This window comes from Peromyscus leucopus, chromosome 17, assembly GCF_004664715.2.
Source record: "Peromyscus leucopus breed LL Stock chromosome 17, UCI_PerLeu_2.1, whole genome shotgun sequence".
In the NCBI taxonomy this organism is placed as follows: Eukaryota; Metazoa; Chordata; class Mammalia; order Rodentia; family Cricetidae; genus Peromyscus; species Peromyscus leucopus.
In genome coordinates, this window is record NC_051077.1 from 40887533 (window position 1) to 40898855 (window position 11323).

Sequence of the window (11323 nt, forward strand, 5' to 3'; positions counted from 1 at the left end):
AGCTACAATATACAATATTGGGGCAACTCACATCATGTTCTGGGTCCTCTGTTGATCCTTTTAGGTTTCTTCGGGTAGGTGACTTCACTGTAAGTCTTGACAATCATTCTTCCTCATGTTACTCATCTGCACATTAGGGTATGGGTTAGTTATGCCAAGACATTGGAAAGCAATAGCATGCCCCTGGCTAGCAGCTGACTCTCTTAGGAATGCTTGATTTAAAATGCTATTAATTGATTTTTTTTTTAAACAAAGACTTTTATCTAGGTCAGGCTGTTTCTTTCCAGTCTTTTAGAAAAAATTCAATAAGGGATGAATTTTAAATTTCATCAAACAACTTTCCAGCATCCATACTATTAACAATTTTTCTCAATATTGTGGAATAAAGGCTCAGGAGCAGCCTACTGCCCTCTAATGTAGCATACATGTTCTTCATCCCATGTACCTGGAATGGATTACTTGTGTGGAGGGGTCAGAGGTGAGACTTTGAGGCCTGGCTGCTAGCCACAGCACTGAAAGCCTTCTCAAGTTGTCCAAGCTCAGGGTTCTTGGAGCTTTTGCTCCCTTTTCAGGCAAAAGAAATTTCCATGGACCAAATCCCCAGTGACAAGAAGGAGTTCCTGGGGGCAGAGGTGCCTGGAATAAAGGAAACAAAGGAATCAAGTTGGGTGGGTGTATCAAATCAGTGTAGCAGTTCTGGCTGTCCTGGATAGAACTCTCTTCCACCCAAGCACTCTTCTGCGTCCTGTCCATATGCTCTTGAGGAGCCTAGCAAGGCCTGAGTTTCAGGCACGTGTGTAGTGGTTGCCGATAATGAAGTCAACCGTTGATCAAGTCAATGACATGGAGAGGGAACTCTTTTTATAAATATTTGATTACATTTTGTTTATTTATGGGTGCATGCCAGTGCATGCACACCATGGTACACATGCAGAAGTCAGGGGACAGTTCTGAGAGCTGTTCCTGTCCTCTCTGATGTAGATCCATCTCCATATCAATCTCGGATCATCGGGTTTGGCATCCAGCACTTCCACCCACAGAGCAATCTCACCACCACACCACACCACACCCGCCCACGAGGAAACCCTTCATGTCTGCTGATGGATAGCTTCAGGCCATGCAGGTAGACATATACAGAAGAGAGTAGCATATGGTGGCCATCCAGAACCAGGGCTGGGTAGGTAGATGTCAGGGAACATTCCAGCAGCAGAGCTTCAGTCTTTGCTGATCCATACAGAGAAGGGGTTGGCCTTCCTCTACAAGGACACAGAGCCTGAGCAAGGTGACCAGCAGGGACACCCCACTGAGCCACTCGTGGTCTAGTGGGCTGAGTATCATCACAAACCCAGCTAGACTATCATGTGCTCTGGCAGGGCACCATGACTTAAGTGGGTGTTAGCCACTTGGAGTGAGGGGACATTGTGTCAGAGGTCCCATTTTCCCCAGCACCAGGTATACTATATTCTGATGATGGCTTGCAGAAGCCTGACCCCATAGTCCACAGCTACTGCCTGAGTGGTGCTGCTGGTGACGACGTGAAGGTGCTGGGGGAACACCACTGAGTTTCCACCAACCAGTCCACAGCAGTGAGTGAGCCAATCTATCAAGCCGTATAGAATCTCTCTTACCCCGTCCCTCAAGGGGGCTTCTAGGATTTGATCTATGCTTTTGTAAATGACGTCTGGTAATGGTTCCTCTGTTTGTCAAATCCACAGTCAGCATAAGAAACTGTGAAGGCAGGCTCCACCCTGACCTACCCATAGCATCGGATACTCCGAGAAGGAACTGAATTGGCCTGTGTGTGAAACTCGGAGCTGATGCGGAGAAGTAAAAGCCGTTACAGCTGAAGAAATGAGCGTGCCATTCACAGGGACTTCTCATACTGGAAGGGAAAGCATCCATTAGGAAACTGAAGCTTCTTCCAGTGATGGGCCGGGAACAAAGCTCCCTCGTCTGACATATTGACCTCTGCGATAGCCCTGGCTGCCTCCTCCAAGCTCATGTGATTCATTCATCAAGTCAGGTGTTTAAACTCAAACTGACAGTGGATCTTGGGATCTAGGCCACAGGTGTGGAGGAGGGAGTCTGGGCTTGTGGGGAAGGCAGTGAAGTGTCTTGATGGCACAAGATGCCCTCTGCATTATGTGGTGATATTGTGTCCCCCAAAATATTGTGCACCCCAATAAACTTATCTGGGGTCAGAGAACAGAACAGCCACTAGATATAGAGCCCAGAAAATGGTGGCACACACACGCCTTTAATCCTAGCATTCCAGAGGCAGAGATCTGTCTGGATCTCTGTGAGTTCAAAGCCACACTAGAAACAGCTAGGTGTGCTAACAAAAGCCTTTAATCCCAGGGAGTGATGGCAGGAAGCAGAAAGGTATATAAGGTGTGAGGACCAGGAACTAGAGCTGATTAAACTTTTAGGCTTTTGAGCAGCACAGTTCAGCTGAGATCCACTTGGATGAGGATACAGAGGCTTCCAGTCTGAGGAAACAGGATCAGCTGAGGAATTGGCAAGGTGAGGTGGCTGTGGTTTGTTCTCCTTCTCTGATCTTCCAGCGTTGACCCCAATACCTGGCTTCAGGTTTGTTTTTATTAATAAGACCTTCTAAGATTCGTGCTACAGCATTAGCATACTGGCCAGGCTGTCACAGCACACAAAGCAAGGCATGGAAAAGATATGTCAGAAGCAAACTTCCGACCAGCCAGAGAGCAGGGCTACAGATTTCTTTCCAGCACCTGTACCCTAAGAAGCCAACCAATCAACACAGCAGCGGCAGCTGGTCTCACCCAGACTCCTGTTGAAATCTACAACTACCTGTTTCCCAAAGGTCTTGGGATTGCTCTTCTCCTTTGGACACTGACATTATTGTTCGCCGTTTGGTGGAGATGTCTTCCATAAGTAAAAAGCCATGTTAAAACTAAAAAAAAAAAACCAGGCGGCTAGAGAAATTGTTGTTAAAAAATCAGTTGTTAAAAGCACTTGTTGCTCTTGCAGAGGACCCGCATTCAGTTCTGAGGACCTGCATTTAGTTCCTAGCACCCACACAGTGGCTCACAACCAACCATAACTCCAGTTCGAGGGAATCTACGTCACTCTGACCGCGGAGGGCTCTGCACAAGTATATGTGATGTGTATACACAAATGCAGGCAAAACTTTCAGACACAAGAAAAATAACTATCTTTAAATCATTTCAATTTTTTTTTTTTTTTTTTTTTTTTTTTTTTTTTTTTTTTTTTTTTACTTTCTTTAATCATTTCAATTAAAAATTTTAAAGAGACTGAGCCTGGGGAACTGGAAGAAGACAGCAGGAGCCTGCCCAGCACCATGAAGACTGATCAGGAGGCAAAGATCCACATGCCCACCTAGGGACCTTGACCCCAGGCCGGGAGGAGACAGCGCAGGCCTGCCCAGTGCTATTACTGTGAGCAAATACATGGTGGGGTGTACTGGGCAGCCATTCCAGCTTTTATCTGGAAGTTCCAATCCCCATTGAGGCTTCGGGAACTGTCACGCCTACAAGGCGGATCCAAGAGAAGGCCCTGAAGACCCGAGATCCAGATGCGCCACCTTCTCTTGGTTCCTGGACCCTGGACACTGGAGGTAGACAGAGCAGAGTTCTCCAGAGAACACCGCCGGGCTGCGCTACACCTTTCCCAGACTCTGTAAACTATCCATCACTTGTAAGTTAGCCCATAAAATAAACCTCCCTTTCAACTACGTGGAGTTGCCTTAATAATTTCACCAATATCTGGCACCCAATATGGGGCGCCATTTGTAGCTTGAGTCCTGCCGGCAGTCCCTTAGCTCACTTATAAAATAAACATACAGACGCTTATATATTTAAACTGCTTGGCCATTAGCTCAGGCCTATCATTGTTTAGCTCTTACTCGTATATTCAGCCCATTTCTATTAATCTATACTTTGCCATGTGGCTCGTGGCTTACTGGTACCTTACATCTTCCTTATCCTGGCGGCAGCTCCAGTCTCCCCCTCTGCCTTCCTGTTCCCTCAATTATCCTCTCTGTTAGTCCTGCCTATACTTCCTGCCTGGCTACTGGCCAATCAGTGTTTTATTATTAACCAATCAGAGCAACACATTTGCCCCTGGAGAGAAAACTCTCAAGCTACAGTGGGGTATGGAATAGAGAGAGAGAGACAGAAAGATTTGTGCCCTGTGGAGAGAGGCAGATCCAAAGAGGTGAAGGTGGTGAGGAATGGGCTGAGGTAGGTAGTCTGTTTGCCATCCAGGGCCATGGTGATGTCCGGGCCTGAGCTGCTGCCAAGGCCCATGTCTGGGTCTGTGGCCCCGCCACAGCCTCGGTCTGTATTCCTGTCCATGGCTCCTGCTACCACTGAAGACCTAGAGGATAGGGCTGCACAGAATTGGTCTGGCCCCTCATTGGCTGCAACACTAAGGAGAGTTGGCCCTGCCTGTCACCGGCTGCAGCACTCACAAGAGTGGGTCCTGCACCTTGCCTGGGCAGCAGGACAGAGCTGACCCTATTGGTCAGGGTGGGATTGAACTGGCCCTGAGGGCATGAAAGTGAGAGAATTGGCCCTGCCATATGGTGGCATAATTGAGGGGCAGATGCTCCCCCGCCACCCCTCACCACCTGCAGCAGGTAGGAGAGCTGACCCAGCCCCACGCCAGCTACAGCCCTTGGGAGAGCAGGCCCTGCACCTCATCTGTCTGCCTCCCATCAGCCATGTGGTGGCATGGGTGAGGGAGAGATGATCCCCCCCACCACCTGTTGTAGGTGGGAGAGTTGTCCCTGAGGCCATGAAAGCAAGAGAGCTGGCCCTACCTCTCACCAGCTGCAGCGCCTGTACACCTGGGCAGCAGAGTGGATTGACCCTGGTGGTGTAGTTGTGGGTGAGCTGGTCCCAAGGGCATGAGAGCAGGAGAACCAGCCCTGCTCCCTGCTGCTTACTCCATAGTGGGAGTTAGCCTGGGCAGTGCAGGAGAGCTCACCCTGGTGTTAACAAGGGAGAGCTGGTGGGCTGACCAACCCAAAATCAGGGCCATGAATTTGCCCACCCCATCTATGATCTGCTGGAGCACATGAAGGGGTTAAACCTGCAGTCCAAAGCTACAGGACCTCCATGACACAGAATAACAACAGGATATCCAAAAGGAGTCCCAGTGAAGGCCCAGTGTCTATAGGGTAACAGAAACCAGAGGCCTCGAACCAGACCAAGGACTCATTGCAAAGAACACTTGCAAGTAAGATGTCTAGAGTGAAGGGTATACTGTGTGACTCACTGTGTCACACTAGAGCTTCCACGATGAGACTTTTCTTTTGAATTTTATTTTCTTTTATCTCGGGGGAAGGGGCAAAGGGCAGATACGAAGGGACAGGGAGATGAGTGGGATAGAGATGTGTGGTGGAAATCCACAAAGAATCAATAAAAAGTGAAATTAAAAATATATACATATTGGGTGGGGCATTGTGGTGCAAGCCTTTAATCCCAGCTCTTGGGAGGCAGAGGCAGGCGGATCTCTGTGAGTTCGAGACCAGCCTGGTCTACAGAGCGAGCCCTGGGATAGCCAGGAGTACATCCTGTCTCAAAAAAAGTTTTTTTAAAAAATCTATTGAGTATGAGACACTCATATAAAGTAGGAAACAGAAGGGACTGTAAAAATCATTATTTAATTCCACATTTTACAAAAAAAAAAAAAAACCTGAGACTTCACAGTGGTGTTCAATAAGCATGCCTGGCTTATTCTTTGGAAAAGACCTTGAAGAGAGAGATGTGACCAACAGCTGGACTTCCTTGAGCGACAGTGTAACATCAATCCTGTCAACAAATACATAGCAAATGCCTGCCACTATAATTTTACGCCTCAAATTACAGTCATTTAGAAAGAGCTGACATTCTGGCAATTTCCCACGTCTGACTCGTAGAAAATGCAATTGAATTGATTTAAGAAATCATCTCAAGCCAAGCATTAACAGAAAATAGCCTGAGGAGGCACCAGCAAGGGATTGATGGTCCCGTGGTTCACAGAAAGCCTGTGTGGTTCATTCGTATTCAAATTATGAGCTACAGATCTGAAGAGGACCTTATCTCTTTTATATTTATTTTGTGTGTGTGTGAATATTTTGCCTGCATGTATGTCTATTCACTGCACCGATGCCTGGTGCCCCACGGTCAGAATAGGGTGTCTGATCCCCTGGGACTGGAGTTACAGACAGTTGTGAACTGCTGTGTGGTTGCTGGGAATTGAACCCAGGTCCTCTGCAAGAGCAGCCAGTGCCCTTAACTATGGAGTCCACTCTCCAGCCTGAATTATTCTTCAATCACTCCATTCATGTTTCTCTTGATCAGGGTAAATTGTTGAAGAACATACCTTTGCCATTATTTCCAGCTTGAGTTCCATAACTTTAAAATGTATGAACTTGGCTAAATTGCCTAATCCCTTCGAAATCAGCGCCCCTCCCCCCAAATCTGGAAACTCCACCTTGAAAGCAAGTAACCTGCTCATATTAAACACAGTGGGGATAGAGCCTTGAGCCCATTTAGTAATGACAGTCAGCGTCATTATAACCAGGGTTGTTACCATTATTCTTAACAACCGATCAGACGTGTATACCTGTCAACCTTAGAAGATGAGGACAGTAACCTGGGGCCTGTCACAGAACATGTCATCATTCCACCAATTTGGGTTGGTTAAGTGACTAGGGTTTTTCTGACAGAGCACACACTTCACGCTGGGATCTGGAACATCCTTCTCTGCACTGTGGGTCTGTTACCCTTGGAGACCCCTGGGAGACTGAAAAGACTGTTAAGTTTCCTTTTTGGCCTCTAGTCAGAGTATATTGTCACATTAATGTTACCATCCATTCCACATGTTCTCTGAAGTCCTAAAACTAGATACTTCTCCTTGGCACACTTCTCTTTGTTTTTTTTTTTTTTTTTTTTTTGTTTTGTTTTGTTTTGTTTTTCTGTTATCTTTTTTTTTTTTTTTTTTTTTTTCCAGAGTAGCCCTGGCTATCTGGAACTCACTCTGTAGACCAGGCTGGCCTCGAACTCACAGATCTGCCTGCCTCTGCCTCCCGAGTGCTGGGATGAAAGGCGTGCGCCGCCGCCGCCGCCGCCGCCGCCGCCGCCACCACCACCACCGGTGGCACACTTCTCTCTTGATGCCCACTTCTGACATCATTCCTCGCTATTTTGAACAGTGCTCGTAACCTGTAGGTACCACTCTGTGAAGAAGCCCAGAGGAGAGAGTTCAGTTACTCTCTCTTTCCAGGGAAAAGAGGGCTCCGGCTTGCCAGTCTAGTCAATACTCTCCTGTCGCCATGATGACCACAGCAAGAAGCCCCCGGGACCCTACCCTGCCCAAGTTGCATCCCAGTATAATTTTGTCTCTTGAAAGCGTTTTTCTTCCCGGAGCTGTCATCTGGCTCCACCAGAGACTTGGTAATTGCGCTTTCCCTGCCAGGGCCTCACGGGAGACTCCTCGGGGCAGTCTGCTTTCATTAAGTTTTACTTCCAGAGGCAGGAAGCGAAGGTTGAGGGGTTACATTGTTTAACCTAGTTGCACAAAACGATTCTAGGCACAGATGTCCCAGGTTCTATAGAAATCTTGAGGGAGACTTTGAAAGAGTTTTAAGAAAAACAAACAAACACAACCAAACAAAACAAAAACAATTAGGTGAACGGGACAGCACGCTCCTTTTGAACTAAGGAGACTATGAGGTAGTTTAGACAGTATGGTGTCTGAAACTGCTTATGATTTCGACAAACATGTTGTGAATTAGCTTTAAGTTTGTGTGATGATACTGTGACTCCTTTGTCAAGGATACGCAGGTAGGACAAGCCCTGCCTCTCTGCTGGGAGAAACCAGCTGCTGCTTCTGCACAGACTCCCAACCTCAGAGATTCCCGAGGGACTGGAGCCTGAAGGAAGCGAGAAAAAGAGGTCAGCTGTGGAAGAGACAAGCAGGTAGTGAATCCGGGCATATGCATCAGCCCCAGGGGGGCAGCAGAGGGAGGATTGACAGAGGCTGGGGTTGTTGGTTTTTTTCCCCCCACAAGCCTAACATTTATGATGTCTGAGATTATTTATATCCCAGATAATTCTGAGACTTCATCTGGTTGCAAGGATTTTATGGTTGTTGTTGTTTCTAAGAAATACAAATTAGACCCCTTTTCAAACGTAATGCAGGTTCTTTGAATGGAATTGTTTGAGTTCTACATGAAGTATTATTTTGCTTTGAAATCATCTGTCACTGATTTGTGAGTTTTTATTTGTAGCAAACCTTTTTGGGGTCTAGAAATGATCATATGTATAAATAAAAATACAGGAAAACACATTTATCATTATTGAAATATGAACTATAAAAGCAGAATTGGCTATATTTTTCTAGAAATCTGGTAGTGTATTTGAACGACTTTGCTTAAAATGTTGGCTTTTTGTCACTTAAAATGTTCACTTTGGGAGGAGTCTCCAGAGCAACAAAAAGCAAGGTTCATTAGACAATCTGAATAACAACCCATTAGAAGGGGGGGAGGGGATCCCTACACAAAACAACAAATATTGGCTTCAACTTTGAGCCTCATTTTTTTTTGAGACAGGGTCTCACTACATAGTTCAAGCTGCCTTCAAACCTGAGATCCCTCTGCCTCGGTTTCCCCAGTGCTAGGATTGTGTGTGCCACCATGCCAGAGTTGAGTCCCACATTAAAAATCACAAGGGCAAATTCTTTAGTTGCCGGTCTGGGTTTGCAACTCAATTGCTTCTCAAAATGGGCAGTTCTATGTAATATAAGACATTGAGGTAACAGCAAATCTTTCAATATTTAACAATCTTTAACATGTTCCCCTGACATAGTAGAAAGCCCAGGTGGTAATAAATAAATGTCTGACAATCTAACTGGGAGCTGAGGGTCCAAATGTGTGTCCTCAGGGAATGCTTACCTAGGTGGCTCACATGTGATCCAGAGACCACGAGACCATAACCAAGAACTGCTGCACACCATGTGAAGCCAGCCTGCAGGAATGAGTACCAGAAATGCTGTATACCTGGGGATTGCTGGATATAAATGATAATGTAAAGTGCCCTGGAACACAAAGGAGACTGAATGAGCAACACAATCAGGGGAACGCAAGAGAAAAGGAGGCCCTGATGGCAGGGAATCCCAGGTGAGCACCCCACTGCTGAACTAGATCTACGCACGCTCAGCAAAGCACATAGCAGTACTTCAGATGCAGCGAAGGCACTTTCCATTTTTCTCATATTTCTGCACTCTTACACCAAACTAACAAAGGCTGGTTGTGGTGGTGCCCCTCTTTAATCCCAGCACTCCAGAGGCAGAGGCAGGTGGATCTCTGTGAGTTCGAGGCCAGACTGTTCTGCATAATGAGTTCCAGGACAACCAGGATTATGTTGACAAACCCTGTCTCAAAAAAAAAAAAAAAAGGAAGGAAGGAAGGAAGGAAGAAAGAAAGAAAAAAAGGAAAAAGAAAAGAAAAAAAGCAGAAAAAAGAAAGGAAGGAAAAATTTTAGAGAAAAGGAGGATTTATTTCAGTTTACAATTCCAGGTTACAGTCCATTGTTGTGGGGAAGTCAAGGCAAGAAGCTCCAACAGCTAGTCGCATCACATCCACAGTCAAAAGCAAAGAGAAACGAACACATACATGCTTGCGTGTGCTTAGTTCAATTTCTCTGCTCTTACACAGTTTGGGCCCCTTTGCCTAGGGGATGGTGCCTCCCACAGTGGGCTAGATCTTCCCATGCCAATTAGCTTCATTTATACATTTCTCCACAGATATGCCCACAGGCTAACCCAAATGCAGACAATCCCTCACTGAGACTCTTCCCAGCAACTGTACATTGTGTAAGGTTGACAAAATTAAGCGTGGCAGCAGATAAACACTGGTCTACCAGAACCTTGCTTTTCTTGACCTACCTCTGTATGAGCGTGGGCATGTATCGCTTCTCCAGAGCTACCGTTGACAGCCAACTTCATTCTTACTGAAATACTCTTCCTTTGGACTTCTACCACTCTTCTGATTTTCAGAGTTCTTCTTTGGCTGCCCCTTGTTCCTTTTCACCTCCCTTGGAGGTTGACGAGCCTGAAGATTCTGGTCCCGGCACTACTATCTCTTCTGTGATCTGTTCTGAGAGGCATTCTAGAACAACAGTGAAAAGTGAAGGCACCAGAACTGCACTGACCTGTTGTGTTCTGGCTGTGTGGCCTTGGGCAAGCTACCTAACATCTACGATATGTCCTCACATATTAAGAGATACTATAACAGAAGCCATTTCAGAAGGTCATAAAGAGGCGGGATACATCCGCACGTGTAATGAGCATACCACAAATCACCGTAAGCTTTGGGGGGCACAGCTGTGGCTCCAGCTATCACTTAGTTGAGAAACTCTACAAGTCATATAGTTGGGGGTGATTTGGCATTTAGTTGATTAATTAGTAAACTCTGATTCTCTAGTCAGGCTTTTTCCTTCCTGAGCTCCAGGTCTGTCCAGCCAGTTGCCAATTAAACATTCCCAAATGCTCCTTGACTCAACATTTACCAAGTAACTAATTTCTGTCTTCCCACTCCTGCTTTCGCCAAAACTTTTATATTTGTTTTCCTGTTTGAATAACAAACAGCTCTCCCTTTTGGATTCTTTTTCCACATGAATGACAGCCCATCAAGGCCCAAGCCTAATGTGCTCTTTCTTTTAACTACCCCTGTCTTAAACACAGCATCATTACTCACCGAGTGACTCAGTTTCCCCTGTGTTGCTAATTCAGTTTTACCTGTTTTCTCTTATGGATTACTGCTACAGTTCTGTTCCCCAACATCATCCTCACCTCAAATGTCTTTCCACTCACACTATAATTCTTTCACACTGAGATGGGGGTGGGGGGGGTCATCATTTCTAATTTTTCTATCACTTTCTCATTAGCTTTCAGGATAAAATTCCAGATTCAGATTTTCACTTTGATGGGATACTTAGCTTTAATTGTCAACATGACACAATGTAGAAATCTCCCAGGAAAAGAATCTCAATTGGGAATTGTCTACATAGAGTTGGTCTGTGGACATATGTGTGTATAATTATCTTTGGTTAATTCATGTAAAAAGACACAGTCTACCATGGGTAGCACTATTCCCTAGGCAGAGGGTCTTGAACTGTATAAGAGTGGAGAAATCAAGTCGAACACAAGCAACCAAGTGAGCATGTGCGCATCCTTTCTTTCTCTTCTTGATTGTGGATGTGAAGTGACTGGCTGCTTGGAGTTCCTGCTGTCTTGACTGTTGTTTTTTTTTTCATGGACTGAAACCTGAACTGGTGACTAA